This window comes from Amphiprion ocellaris, chromosome 24 (assembly GCF_022539595.1).
Source record: "Amphiprion ocellaris isolate individual 3 ecotype Okinawa chromosome 24, ASM2253959v1, whole genome shotgun sequence".
Lineage (NCBI taxonomy): Eukaryota > Metazoa > Chordata > Actinopteri > Pomacentridae > Amphiprion > Amphiprion ocellaris.
In genome coordinates, this window is record NC_072789.1 from 16,929,643 (window position 1) to 16,942,196 (window position 12,554).

Here is a 12,554-nt window from a genome sequence, read left to right on the forward strand (position 1 = left end):
TCAAGAACAAAACATTCCCTGTCCCCTTTAGCAGAGTCCAACCCCCCAACCACCTTGTCAAATAAAGACTTGAGAGATGCATCCTCCCTTTGCATGGCCCCAATGTCCTCTGGCACTTCCCACCTGTCCTTTATAAGCCCCTCCTTACAGTCTGGCTCCCTGGATTTCAGACCCTTTTCAAAGCGTCGTTGGCGGCGAGACTTCCGTGGGCCCTTCGTACCTCCCTCAAACAGACTATCATCCAGGGTGGAAAATGGCTCTGTCTGAGGCTCACAGGTTAGCTTTGGTTTAGACGTCACCTCTGCTCTAGCCTGAGCCCGGGTGATCACAGGACCTAACACGCCCTTTTCACAGTCTGTGTCCTTGCCCTCCTCTTCCAGCAGTACATCCAGCAGCACCGGTAAGTCCCACCCCAAGATGGCAGCAACAGGCAACTTTTCCACCACCCCCACACTTAGCAAGTAGGCCTGTCCATTCACTCCAACAGTCAAATCAGCTGTGGGGTAGGCATGTCGGTCTCCATGCACACACAAAATGTCTTCCTGTCTGCTAAAATCCACCATTCCAGTTGGCACCAAGTCCCTCCGGACTAGGGTTAGGAAGCTGCCAGAGTCAAGGAGAGCAGTCACAGGCTGGCCATTAACTGTAATGTCCTTAAAACGCTGCCGTCTCCCTACAGCATTTACAGCTTCAGCACGTGGGGTATAACAGGCACCCGTAAGTTTAGCTTTTCTGATGGGGCACAAGGATGCTTTGTGGCCTGGCTGCTGGCAGTAGAAACAGATTAGCTCCTTACCGGGCCCACGCTGATTGGGTGCTGTGTTGAAGTCTCCAGGGGGCTGGTAACCGGATCTCACTGCTGGCCTGGGCTGTGACAAAAGCTGACGACTGGGACCTCCTGGGTGTGCAGCTGGGCCTCCTTTCCGCGCATTGATGTACTGCAGCGCTAGCTTGGATGCAGCTAGCCCATCTGCAGGCTCGTGCTCCTTCACCCAGGTGCAGATGTCGGCAGGAAGGACACGCAGCAGCTGCTCCAGGATGATCTGCTCACCAATCTGCTCCTTCGTGTGCTGCTCCGGACGGATCCATCGGCGATAGAGCCCCTTTAAGCGGTGGTACGTCTCAGTTGGGTTTTCTCCAGGCGGAACCGCGCTGGACCGGAACTGCTGACGATACGTCTCTGGCGAGATGTCAAATTTAGCCAGCAGCGCCGCCCTCAGGTCGGGGTACAGGTGGGCCCTCTCTTCGTCCATCGCTGTGTAGGCCTCCAGTGCCTTCCCACTGAGTAATGGCACCAGGCGACAGGCCCACTCCTCCTGTGGCCACGCCCACGTCTTGGCAATGCGTTCAAAGCGCAGGAGGTAATTTTCAATGTCCTCTCCATTGACATACTGAGGGATCTTTGGGTCTCCATAGGGTCGGGCGTCTGCACGGGAATGTTCCTCTCCACCGCCCCCACGAGACTCAGGTGTGGCTATGGGGGAGCTACGACGCTGACGTGGAGCGGGAGTAGGTAGACCCCTAAGGCTCAGCATCGACTCTGCAGACGGCGACGCTGCCCCTTCTGGTGCTGGATTGGATACCCCAGGTCTCTGCTCGGCTGCTTGGGCTTGCTGTGGCTGAGAAGCAGGCAAAGAAGCTTGGAGTCCTCTCATTGCTGCCAGGAGCCCCTCCTCTCTCTTCTGTTGCCCGATCATAAAGTCATTCATGAGCCCCAGGAACTCACTCATGGGTTGGGCCATTTCAGATGCTTCTTCGGATGCAAGTTCCTCTTCTTCCATTTTTCTCTGCTGAGAGCGTCTCTTCCTTCGACCAGCCATCCCACTTCTGACACCAAATGTCAAGGGTTCGTTTTTAAAAAAAAAGTTATAAAAATGATGGCAAGGCCGAAGAGTTCCAAAAACAGTGAATTTCTTTTATTTGCACCAAATCCTTTAAAAGTGTATATACATATTTACAGTGCAAAAAAAAAAAACTGGTGGACACAGCAGAAAAAAAAACAGAAGTATTTACAGAGAGCTTGAACCTTACAGCAGGCAGCCACATCACCTAGAGAACCTCCAGCACCAAAACTCTCTCTCTCCCGCTGTTCAACTCAGGGCCCCTATATATACCCCCCTAGCCCCTCCCCCGGGCAAACCAAAAGTTACTTGTGGGGGGGTAAATAAGAAAAGGCAAAAATAACCATAAGGAAGAACAAAATCCATAATACAATTAAACCAAAATTACACAAAACAAATTACCCAACTTAAGGTAACTGAAACAACTCTGAAAACATAATAAACCACAAAATAGCTACAGAACCGGAAAATGGGAAAGTCCCGGTCACGTGGTGGCCCCATTGCGCGCCACTTGCCCCATTTATCCCACAGCCGGAAGCGCCTCTGTTTGGCCCACGACACAGAGGCTGCACAGTCATTAAGAGGTGAGTGTTATTGTCCGGGTGTGCTTGGTGAGGGGAGACGTGTAGGCGCCGAGTGTGCACCCTCGACGCGTTACAGCAGGGAAGAGATGAGTCCAGATATGGGGAGGATTATGAAGGGCAGTTTATAAGTCCAGGGAACGTGCGGGCGATCCCGGCAAACAGTTTCTCAGCGCGCGCTGTGAGAACAATGGAGCGCGGCGCGCTCCTGCACCCCGCCCCCTCCGGAGCCGCCGAGAGGAGAAAAGGCGCACAGGGCTTAAGAGTGACGGGGCATTTAGAGGCGCTCCGTCACACAGTTCTAAACATGAGTTGTTCTTATTATCTCTCAATCACAACCTGTGATCTGATCTGTCCAGCAGAGGGGGAAAGATTTAAACTGAAATAAAGTTCACCTGATACACTTTGAAGAAAGCAAATGCTAGAAATGTTCAGATGTTTCTTAAATGTAGCATTAAATTAGATTGAGAGCAGACATGTCTCTTTCTGCACTGTTGAGGGAAATGTGCATTAGTGTGATCTCTGCTGATGTTGGTTCTGTCCCAGTGATTCCATTCTAGGGAAAGTTAACTGTCAGGGATTTACAGCCTGATGGGAGTTTCTGCTTTCATGAACCACAGGGTTTGTAGAAGTTGTGTTGGATGTTGAGTGACATGAAAAAGGTTGAATGTTGAAATAATCCGTCACATGAAATGAGTGGGAATCAACCTGTAAAATGTGCTCTTATTGTGAAAGTCTGCCTGCTGCTTCCTCATAGGTGGAGTCCTGACTGGTTCCAGGAAACAGATCACCTGTCTGAGCGTCCAGGAGTGGACTGGAAACTTTCTTCTTCTTCTTCAGTGCTTTGAATAAAGTGTAAGTTTGCTTTGTTTGCTGCTTTAACTTCAGTAATGTTGCTGTTTGTTTCTGCTCTGTGATGTTTCTACATGTTCACTTCTTATTTCAGCACAAACTTTGGATGACTGCTGTTTAAACATGGATCAATATGATTATTAGGTTATTGATTGACTGCAATCAGTCAATATTTCTATGAGATTATTGATTGCTTGAGTCAGTTTGATGAGCTGCTGATGTTTCTTTGTTTGTTCTCAATCCAAACTGCATGGTGTCTTTTTGACTTTGGGTTTGTGGGTGAGTCTCTGCAGCTCCATGACTCCATCTGCTGGACTGATAGTAGAAGTGCAGCAGCTGATCTTTTCCAGGAGGATTTGAGTGGATCAATGATGTTTGTTTCCTGTGCAGGTGAAGGTAGAAAGTGTGTGTGAGCTGCTGTGAGTTGAGCAGCATGGATGAGTGTGAGGACAGAGAGGAGGGAGTCCCTCCCTCTAAAAGCTCTCTGTGTGGGGAACAGGAGAACCAGAGCAAAGCTCAGAGGTGAGACCAGCATCTCTAAATGTCCAGGACTCTGGTGCATGTCAGAGCTCAGCATCACATCACTGCTGCATCATTATTCACAGGAATCCACCTGGACCTGGACCTGGAACTGGACCTGGACATGGACATGGACCTGGACCTGGATCTGCATCCAGCTGTGTGTCCTTCAAGAGCGACCAGTCTAAGGATCTTTATTTTGAATTTAAAGAACGTCAACCTCCTGAAGTAAGAGGAAAGAAGAAAAGAAGAAAAAAGAAGTAAGCTGTGAAGTCAAACTACTGACTGTTGTGTCAAATGTTATGTCATTGTTCCAAATATGTTCCATCATTAAATCACTCTGAATCTCTGCTACATGATTTTTCCTTCCTAGTGGTCTTCCTCTCTATTTACCAGAATCCATCAGAGACCAGAGTCCTCTGGACCTGGACCTGGACCTGCATCCAGCTGTGTGTCCTTCAAGAGCAACTTGTCTAAGGATATTATTTTTGACTTTAAAGGAGAACCAGGTCCTGCTGCAGAGGGGTAAGATGTTCAGAACAAGGTTTCAGAGCTGCTAGTCTGATAGCAGATTGGCTCCTCATCAAACAGAACAAATGTTTTGAAGAAGTGATGCTAATAACATGAACATCATCCACCGAGACATTAAAAACAGAACCAGGTGGATCACAGCAAGAACTCTGAGTTCACTAAAATATCAAGAAATAGTTTTACTGGACAAAACTTCAGTTCTGTGATTATATAAGCCTTGTTAGCTTGTATGTTAGCCTGTTTGTCTCTGTGTGGACAGACGTACTGAGATCTAACTGTTGATGTTGATCCACAGAGTGGAGCAGCAGAACTCAGAGGTTCCCAGAGCTCAGTCTGTCCAGCAGCATCACCTGGACTCCATATTCATGGTGAGTTCATGGACAAACAAGTTGTTCTCCATCTGTTGTGTTCAGGCGTCTCCATGCTGCTCTTTGTAGACCAGTGGACTGTCAGTGTGTCCAACATGGATCTGATGTTTGGCTCCATGATTTGACTCTGATGGACTCATTGACACATTTCTCTGTTCCAGCTGCTGGAGGACAACATGGTGACTTTTGTGAAGAAGGAGCTGAAGAAGATGCAGAAGGTTGTGAGTCCAGATTACCCAGAATGCTCCTCAGAGAGTCAGAGGGAGGATGAGGAGGAGTTGGAGGGTGATGATGAAGAGCAGAGGAGCAGCAGAGAGATGTTTCAGCAGATCACAGTGTTGTTCCTGAGGAGGATGAAGCAGGAGAAGCTGGCTGACTGTCTGCAGAGCAGTAAGAGGATTTGTGGAAAGACTGAAGCTGCTGATCAACAGAACAATTACTAAAGTCTCAGAATATCTTCACACAATCAGTCCTTTAGGGAGACAAACTGTCACCTTCACTTTATTGCTACTTTGGTGCTTTAATATCCAGGTTACTTCTACTTCACTCTTTCTTTCTTGTGTTTTCATTCAGAACTTCCTGCAGTTTGTGGACGTGAACTTAAACGTGGTCTGAAGAAGAAGTTCCAGAGAGTGTTTGAGGGCATCGCTAAAGCAGGACAGCCGACCCTCCTGAATGAGATCTACACAGAGCTTGTACATCACAGAGGGAGGGACTGCAGAGGTCAATGATGAACATGAGGTCAGACAGATTGAAGCAGCATCCAGGAAAGCAGACGGAGCAGAAAGAAGTATCAGAGCAGAAGACATCTTTAAAGGCTCAGCTGGAAGAGATGGACCAATCAGAACAGTGATGACAAAGGGAGTGGCTGGCATCGGGAAAACAGTGTTAACACAGAAGTTGACTCTGGACTGGGCTGAAGACAAAAGCAACCAGGACATCCACTTCATGTTTCCATTGACTTTCAGAGAGCTGAATGTGCTGAAAGAGAAAAAGTTCAGCTTGATGGAACTTGTTCATCACTTCTTCAGTGAAACCAAAGCAGCAGGAATCTGCAGCTTTGAATACTTCCAGGTTGTGTTGATCTTTGACGGTCTGGATGAGTGTCGCCTTCCTCTGGACTTCCACAACAATGAGGTCCTGACTGATGTTACAGAGGTCCACCTCAGTGGATGTGCTGCTGACAAACCTGATCAGGGGGAAGCTGCTTCCCTTCTGCTCGCCTCTGGATAACCACACGACCTGCAGCAGCCAATCAGATCCCTCCTGACTGTGTGGACATGTTGACGGAGATCAGAGGGTTCACTGACCCACAGAAGGAGGAGTACTTCAGGAAGAGATTCAGAGATAAGAAGCAGGTCAGCAGCATCATCTCCCACATGAAGAAGTCACGAAGCCTCCACATCATGTGCCACATCCCAGTGTTCTGCTGGATCACTGCTACAGTTCTGGAGGAGCTGCTGAGAACCAGAGAGGGAGGAGATCTGCCCAGAACCCTGACTGAGATGTTCATCCACCACCTGGTGGTTCAGGCCAAAGTCAAGAAGATCAAGTATGATGGAGGAGCTGAGACAGATCCACACTGGAGTCCAGACAGCAGGAGGATGATTGAGTCTCTGGAAAACTGGCTTTTAATCAGCTGCAGAGAGGAAACCTGATCTTCTATGAGTCCGACCTGACAGAGTGTGGCATCGATGTGGAAGCAGCCTCAGTGTACTCAGGAGTGTTGACACAGATCTTTAAAGAGGAGAGAGGGACTGTACCAGGACAAGGTGTTCTGCTTCGTCCATCTGAGTGTTCCAGGAGTTTCTGGCTGCTGCTTCATGTCCATCAGACCTTCATCAACTCTGGAATCAACCTGCTGGAAAAACAACAACAAACAACCTCCAACAAACCTGATCCAGCAGGTTTCTACCAGAGAGCTGTGGACGAGGCCTTACAGAGTCCAAACGGACACCTGGACTTGTTCCTGCGCTTCCTCCTGGGTCTGTCACTGCCGACCAATCAGAATCTCCTACGAGGCCTGCTGACACAGACAGGAAGTAGCTCACAGATCAATCGGGAAACACTGGAGTACATCAAGGAGAAGATCAGTGAGAATGTGTCTGTAGAGAGAAGCATCAATCTGTTCCACTGTCTGAATGAACTGAAGGATGTTTCTCTAGTGGAGGAGATCCAACAGTCCCTGAGATCAGGACGTCTGTCCACAGATGAACTGTCTCCTGCTCAGTGGTCAGCTCTGAGCTTCATCTTACTGTCATCAGGAGAAGATCTGGACGTGTTTGACCTGAAGAAATACTCTGCTTCAGAGGAGGCTCTTCTGAGGCTGCTGCCAGTGGTCAAAGCCTCCAAGAAAGTTGTGTAAGTAGTTGGAGACTGAAGATCCTTTTCCTTTTGCTGCAGTTTCATCAGTATAATATGCTTTTTGTCTCTTCAGACTGAGTGGCTGTAATCTGTCAGAGAGAAGCTGTGGAGCTCTGTCCTCAGTCCTCAGCTCCCAGTCCTCCAGTGTGACAGAGCTGGACCTGACTAACAACAACCTGCAGGATTCAGGAGTGGAGAGTCTTTCTGCTGGACTGGAGAGTCCACACTGTAAACTGGAAGCTCTCAGGTCAGGACTCACACTTTGAAACTGATGTGATTTCTATCAGTGGATAAACAGCTAACCTGAGTAGAATCATTTCTGCTGATGGGATTCATCAAATGAGCTTTTACTGAACTTGTGCAGGACTTTGTCAGGGTTTATTTTTTCCATGATTAAATCCCACTAATCATTGTTGAGATTGTTGATTTGCTTGAGATGCATGAAATGTGCAGCAAAATGTATCTGAAAGACAAAGAAGAAAAGAAAGAGTGAGAAACATCCATCCAAGTGTTGTCCATCAGGTTTGTGTTGTTTTGTGTGTGCAGGCTGTCAGGCTGTCTGGTCACAGAGGAAGGCTGTGCTTCTCTGGCCTCAGCTCTGAGCTTCAAGACCTCAAATCTGAGAGAGCTGGACCTGAGCTACAACCATCCAGGAGACTCAGGAGAGAAGATGCTGAGAGCTAAAGTGGAGGATCCAGTCTGTAGACTGGAAACTCTCAGGTACAGACAGACAGACACTCTCAGGTACAGACAGACAGACACTCTCAGGTACAGACAGACAGACACTCTCAGGTACAGACAGACAGACACTCTCAGGTACAGACAGACAGACACTCTCAGGAAACTATCATCCTAGTGTTGCAGGCCAAGCCTGCTCCTTTCCATCGGTAGGTTTCAGGGTGTGTGAGACGTCAGAGGAAGTGCTGCAGCGGTAGGAAGGAAGAAGAACAGTGAAGCTGAAGAAGGGTGATGTTTAGGTGCAGCTGCAGTCACAGCGCATGTTATGGTCCAAACAGAGAAGTAGATCCAAGTGTGTTCTGGAGAAGCTGAGTGTGTGTACAGTGAGCTGCAGAGCTTGAATAAAGTTCCTCGTTCTCCACCGCAGAGTTGGGTCCGGACTCTGAAAACAATTTGTTACCAACAGCGAGCCACGCTAAGCTAAGTGAGCTCAAAGAGAGGAAGCCGGGTAAACTGTTAGCTAGTTTTTAGCTCAAAGAGAGGAAGCAGGGTAAACTGTTAGCCTAGCGTAGTCTCAAAGACAGGAGCAGGGTAAACTGTTAGCCTAGCTTTAGCTCAAAGAGAGTGAAGCGAGGGTAACTGTTAGCCTAGTTTAGCTCAAAGAGAGGAAGCAGGGTAAACTGTTAGCCTAGCTTAGCTCAAAGACAGGAAGCAGGGTAAACTGTTAGCCTAGCTTAGCTCAAAGACAGGAAGCAGGGTAAACTGTTAGCCTAGCTTAGCACAAAGACAGGAAGCAGTAAACTGTTAGCCTATGCTTAGCTCAAAGACAGGAAGCAGGGTAAACTGTTGCCTAGCTCCATGAAACAGAGGAAGCATAATGAGTAAAGCTGAATAATGAGTGGTAAACTGAGCTGGAACGTGACGAGCACAGGACAGGACTTTAGAGATGCTGCATTCAGGTGTCTGTGTCTCCATGTTGGACTGGTCCTTTATCAGTGGAACAGTGTGAGAGCCATGTAACGTCCATGTGTGCTGCTGAAAGAGTCGCTGCTGCTCTGACCGTCCTCCTCCTTTCAGGGTGACGCCTGCTGGAGTCCGATGGTTGACACCAGGTCTGAGGAAGTGTAAGTGTGTTTTAATGGATTGATGGAAACAAAGCAGCACATTCAAGCATCTTCAAAGTGTCACATCTCTGAGGTCATCATCAAAGGTTTAATACTGATCACATGATCCATCAATAACTGCAGCTGTGTTGTGTTTGTTCTCTCCATCAGATTCCTGTCAACTCACAGTCGACACAAACACAGTACACAGAAAACTCAAACTGTCTGACAACAACAGGAAGGTGACATTTGTGGAAGAGGATCAGTCGTATCCTGATCATCCAGACAGGTTTTACTGGTGGCCTCAGCTGCTGTGTGAAACTGGTCTGACTGGTCGCTGTTACTGGGAGGTGGAGTGGAGAGGAGTGGTTGAAATATCAGTGAGTTACAGAGGAATCAGAAGGAAAGGTAGCAGTAATGACTGTGAGTTTGGATCTAATGATCAGTCCTGGAGTCTGAGCTGCTCTCATGATCTTGGTTACTCTGTCTGGCACAATAAGAGACAAACATCCATCAGTTCCTTCTCAGTCTCTGACAGAGTTTCAGTTTATGTGGACGTTCCTGCTGGAACTCTGTCCTTCTACAGAGTCTCCTCTGACTCTCTGATCCACCTCCACACCTTCAACACCACATTCACTCAACCTCTCTATCCTGGATTTAGGTTCTGGTCTGGTTCCTCAGTGTTTCTGTGCTGAGTTGAGTCTCCAGAGTCTCCTCCTGGTAGAGAAACAGTGTTGAACAGATAGTTGAGTCTCTCCATGACTCTGTCCCTCAGAAACATGTTTTCACATTCATGGATTAAATGTGTTTCTTTGTGAAATCCTTCTAAATGATTCCTTGTGAACTTGTTCCTCTTCAAAGATGGAAGTTGTGATTATTCCAGGAGCCAAATGTGGTGTTTGCATCTTTTTCCAGTCAAATGTTGAGAGTGAAAATCAGGATGTGGTGTTTCCTCTGATGCTCACTTGAACTAAAAGCATTTGAGCTGCACAAAGTGTGAAATGAGAGAGGAAGCAGTGAATCTACAAACTGCTGACAGACTTTCACACATTATTGTCCAGTGAAAATCAGGTTTTTGTGCAGCCAGACTTGATCCTGATTTGAGTGTTTCAGTCCTGTTCTAGTGATGAAATGAGAACTTCCTTCATCTTGTGTGTGATGGAGAAGAATAAAGGGCTGTGGCTAAAAATCCTGACTCTGAGTTCTTCATTACAAACATACATTATATCAGCTGTTTATTATTCATCTGCTTTATTCTACTCAACATGGAACAGAAAAATAAGAACAGGTATAAATTTAAATATAGAATATCATATATTTTCAAATTTTGTTTAGGAGTCCTTTCACTCCTAAAAATATGTATTTTTTGTTTGAGTCTTTATAGTTCTTTATATTTCCTTTGAGGGCTAAATTTTATTAAATATGATTAAAAATGACGACAAAAAGATCAGAACTTAATAATTTATCGTCTCCCATAATGCAAAGTCACTTCTGCACCTTTTAGGCTCTGAATCAGAGAAAGCAGCAATTTCTCATCAATTCTGTCCCATGCTTTAATAATTAATTTTTCAGATCATCCTTGTTATTGAACTGTTTTCCATCATTATGAACTTTTCTTGCCATAAATCTCCATAACTTTCTGATGGGATTAAGGTCTGAGGACTTGGCAGCCAGTTCATCACATCTATATCACTCTTTCCACAGTATTCTGTGGTCTTCTGTGATTTGTGACATGGAGCGTTGTCTCACTGATTGATCCATTTTTCATTTTTACAATAAATAAGTGGTTCAATGTTTTTTTCACAAGTTTTATATGAGATTCTGAATTTGTCATTTCATCAACAAATTCTAAACAGATTTTGTTTTTTCCATAAAAAGCTTCCATAACTCCAGCTATCTCTGGATAAAAAATGGTTTCAGCATCGATATGATGCCAGTAGAATTTAAACCCACCAGGACTATCCAGATTACATTTAACCCTGGAAATTAAACATTTTTTAACCTATTCAATTCTAGAAATGTTATTCTTGGCCATTGAAGGAGGTTTTCCTCACATTTTGGTGTATTTTAACCCTTCGATGGTCTAAATTCTTTGAATAGATCTTGTGCTGTAATCAATGTCTAACTTAGTTTTTATTTTCATTGCAGTGGTTGATTTTTCCTGAACAAGATCAATGATTTTTTTAATACGTCTTTCTCCAATTTTATTTGGTCTACCTGTGGGTTTTAAACTATTATAACTTTCTTTTTTATTCAATAAATTACTAATAACACACTTTGATCTTCTTATTTGTTGATAAGTGGAATATAATTTTCCGTGTTGAATAATCACAGCTTTTTCTTCTTCAGACAAGGTTTATCCTCTTCCATGGCAACAATGAATTGTAGAAATGAAAATAGAAAAAATGTCTTTTGTAAAGCAGTAAAACTAATGTTTTTATTTTTGTTCTTATCTTTCTGTCACTATTTTTGATTGTATTTAATTAAATTAAGCCTTAAAAATGTATAAATATAAAGAACTATAAAGACTAGAACAAAAACTACATATTTTTAGTAGTGAAAAGACTCAGAAACAAAACTTGAAAATATATGATATTCTGCATTTTAATTTATATCTGTTCTTATTATTACAGTCAGTGACCGAGTAAAACGTGAACAATATAAAGTTATGAACTTTAACTTCTTTCTGATTTTTCTCTGAACAATCAAAAATAAAGTGTGATTCCAAAGTGTGACGGTTAGATCAACATAAACTACTAATATCCTGTTTAACTGCTATAGAACCATCAGAGCAGCAGATTCTAAAGTCTGGTCCAGATAAGGAGCTCTACAGTGAGGCTGACCGTCCATCATAGCTGTCTAACCTGGACGCTCACATCTCTGGAACCGTTGGAGCTCATTTTTAATCAGGTTCATCTGGATAAACTCACCACAGATTTGATGTTTTTAGAACGACTTTCTCACCTGAAATCATCTGAAAACTACATTTTGTGTCACAATAACAGTAGTATTCCCAAAATACTTGTGTTTCCTCTGAAAGTTTCCTCCTGGGTCTTTGCTGCTGGTCTAAATGCATTGTGGGTTATTTGGCTCCAAGTCCACACTAGTCTGGTCTGATGATCCTCCATAATGTGGGCGGAGCCAGAACACATCCAGGTATTTCATCTGTTCTTGATCAGATGCTACTTTGAACTGGATCAGTACTTGGTCTCTGACTGATGACGTTTTAGAAGAACACCAGAACTCAAGTCTTGCTTTATTATAGCATTGTTTAACAACAAAGATACAACAAATAGGCACCGATTATGTCGTACAATTCAACTAGTCCAAGCAGCAAGAACAAGAAAAGAAAGAAAGAACGAAAGAAAAATAATAAGATAATATAAAATAAGATGGTTTAAAATAAATTAACATATTTTTCTTCAGGAGTAAAAGAAAAGTTTCAAATCATTTTTTAAAAGCAATAAAATTCGGATCAACCTTAAAAAAATCTACATTTGTGTCTATAAAATGTATCAATTATCATTCTATTGTTACACATTAGTTCCAAATCTTTGTTTTGCATAAAGAGAGCAAACTTAATAGAATTGTATTCAAAGACGGGTTTAACATTCTTTGTTAGCAACCATTCATGCATTCTGTCCCAAAACCTCCTCACAATAGTTCAGGTGGAGAAAAGATGTTCTGGAGTTTCAGTATCTTCTGGACTAAATGTGC

General features: G+C 44.5%; 1 pseudogene; it reads left to right on the top strand.

The window, feature by feature from the left end:
- The first annotated feature begins 1,975 nt into the window (after positions 1–1,975).
- On the top strand, positions 1,976–10,026 carry LOC129348231 (protein NLRC3-like; annotated as a pseudogene).
- Positions 10,027–12,554: the final 2,528 nt, after the last annotated feature.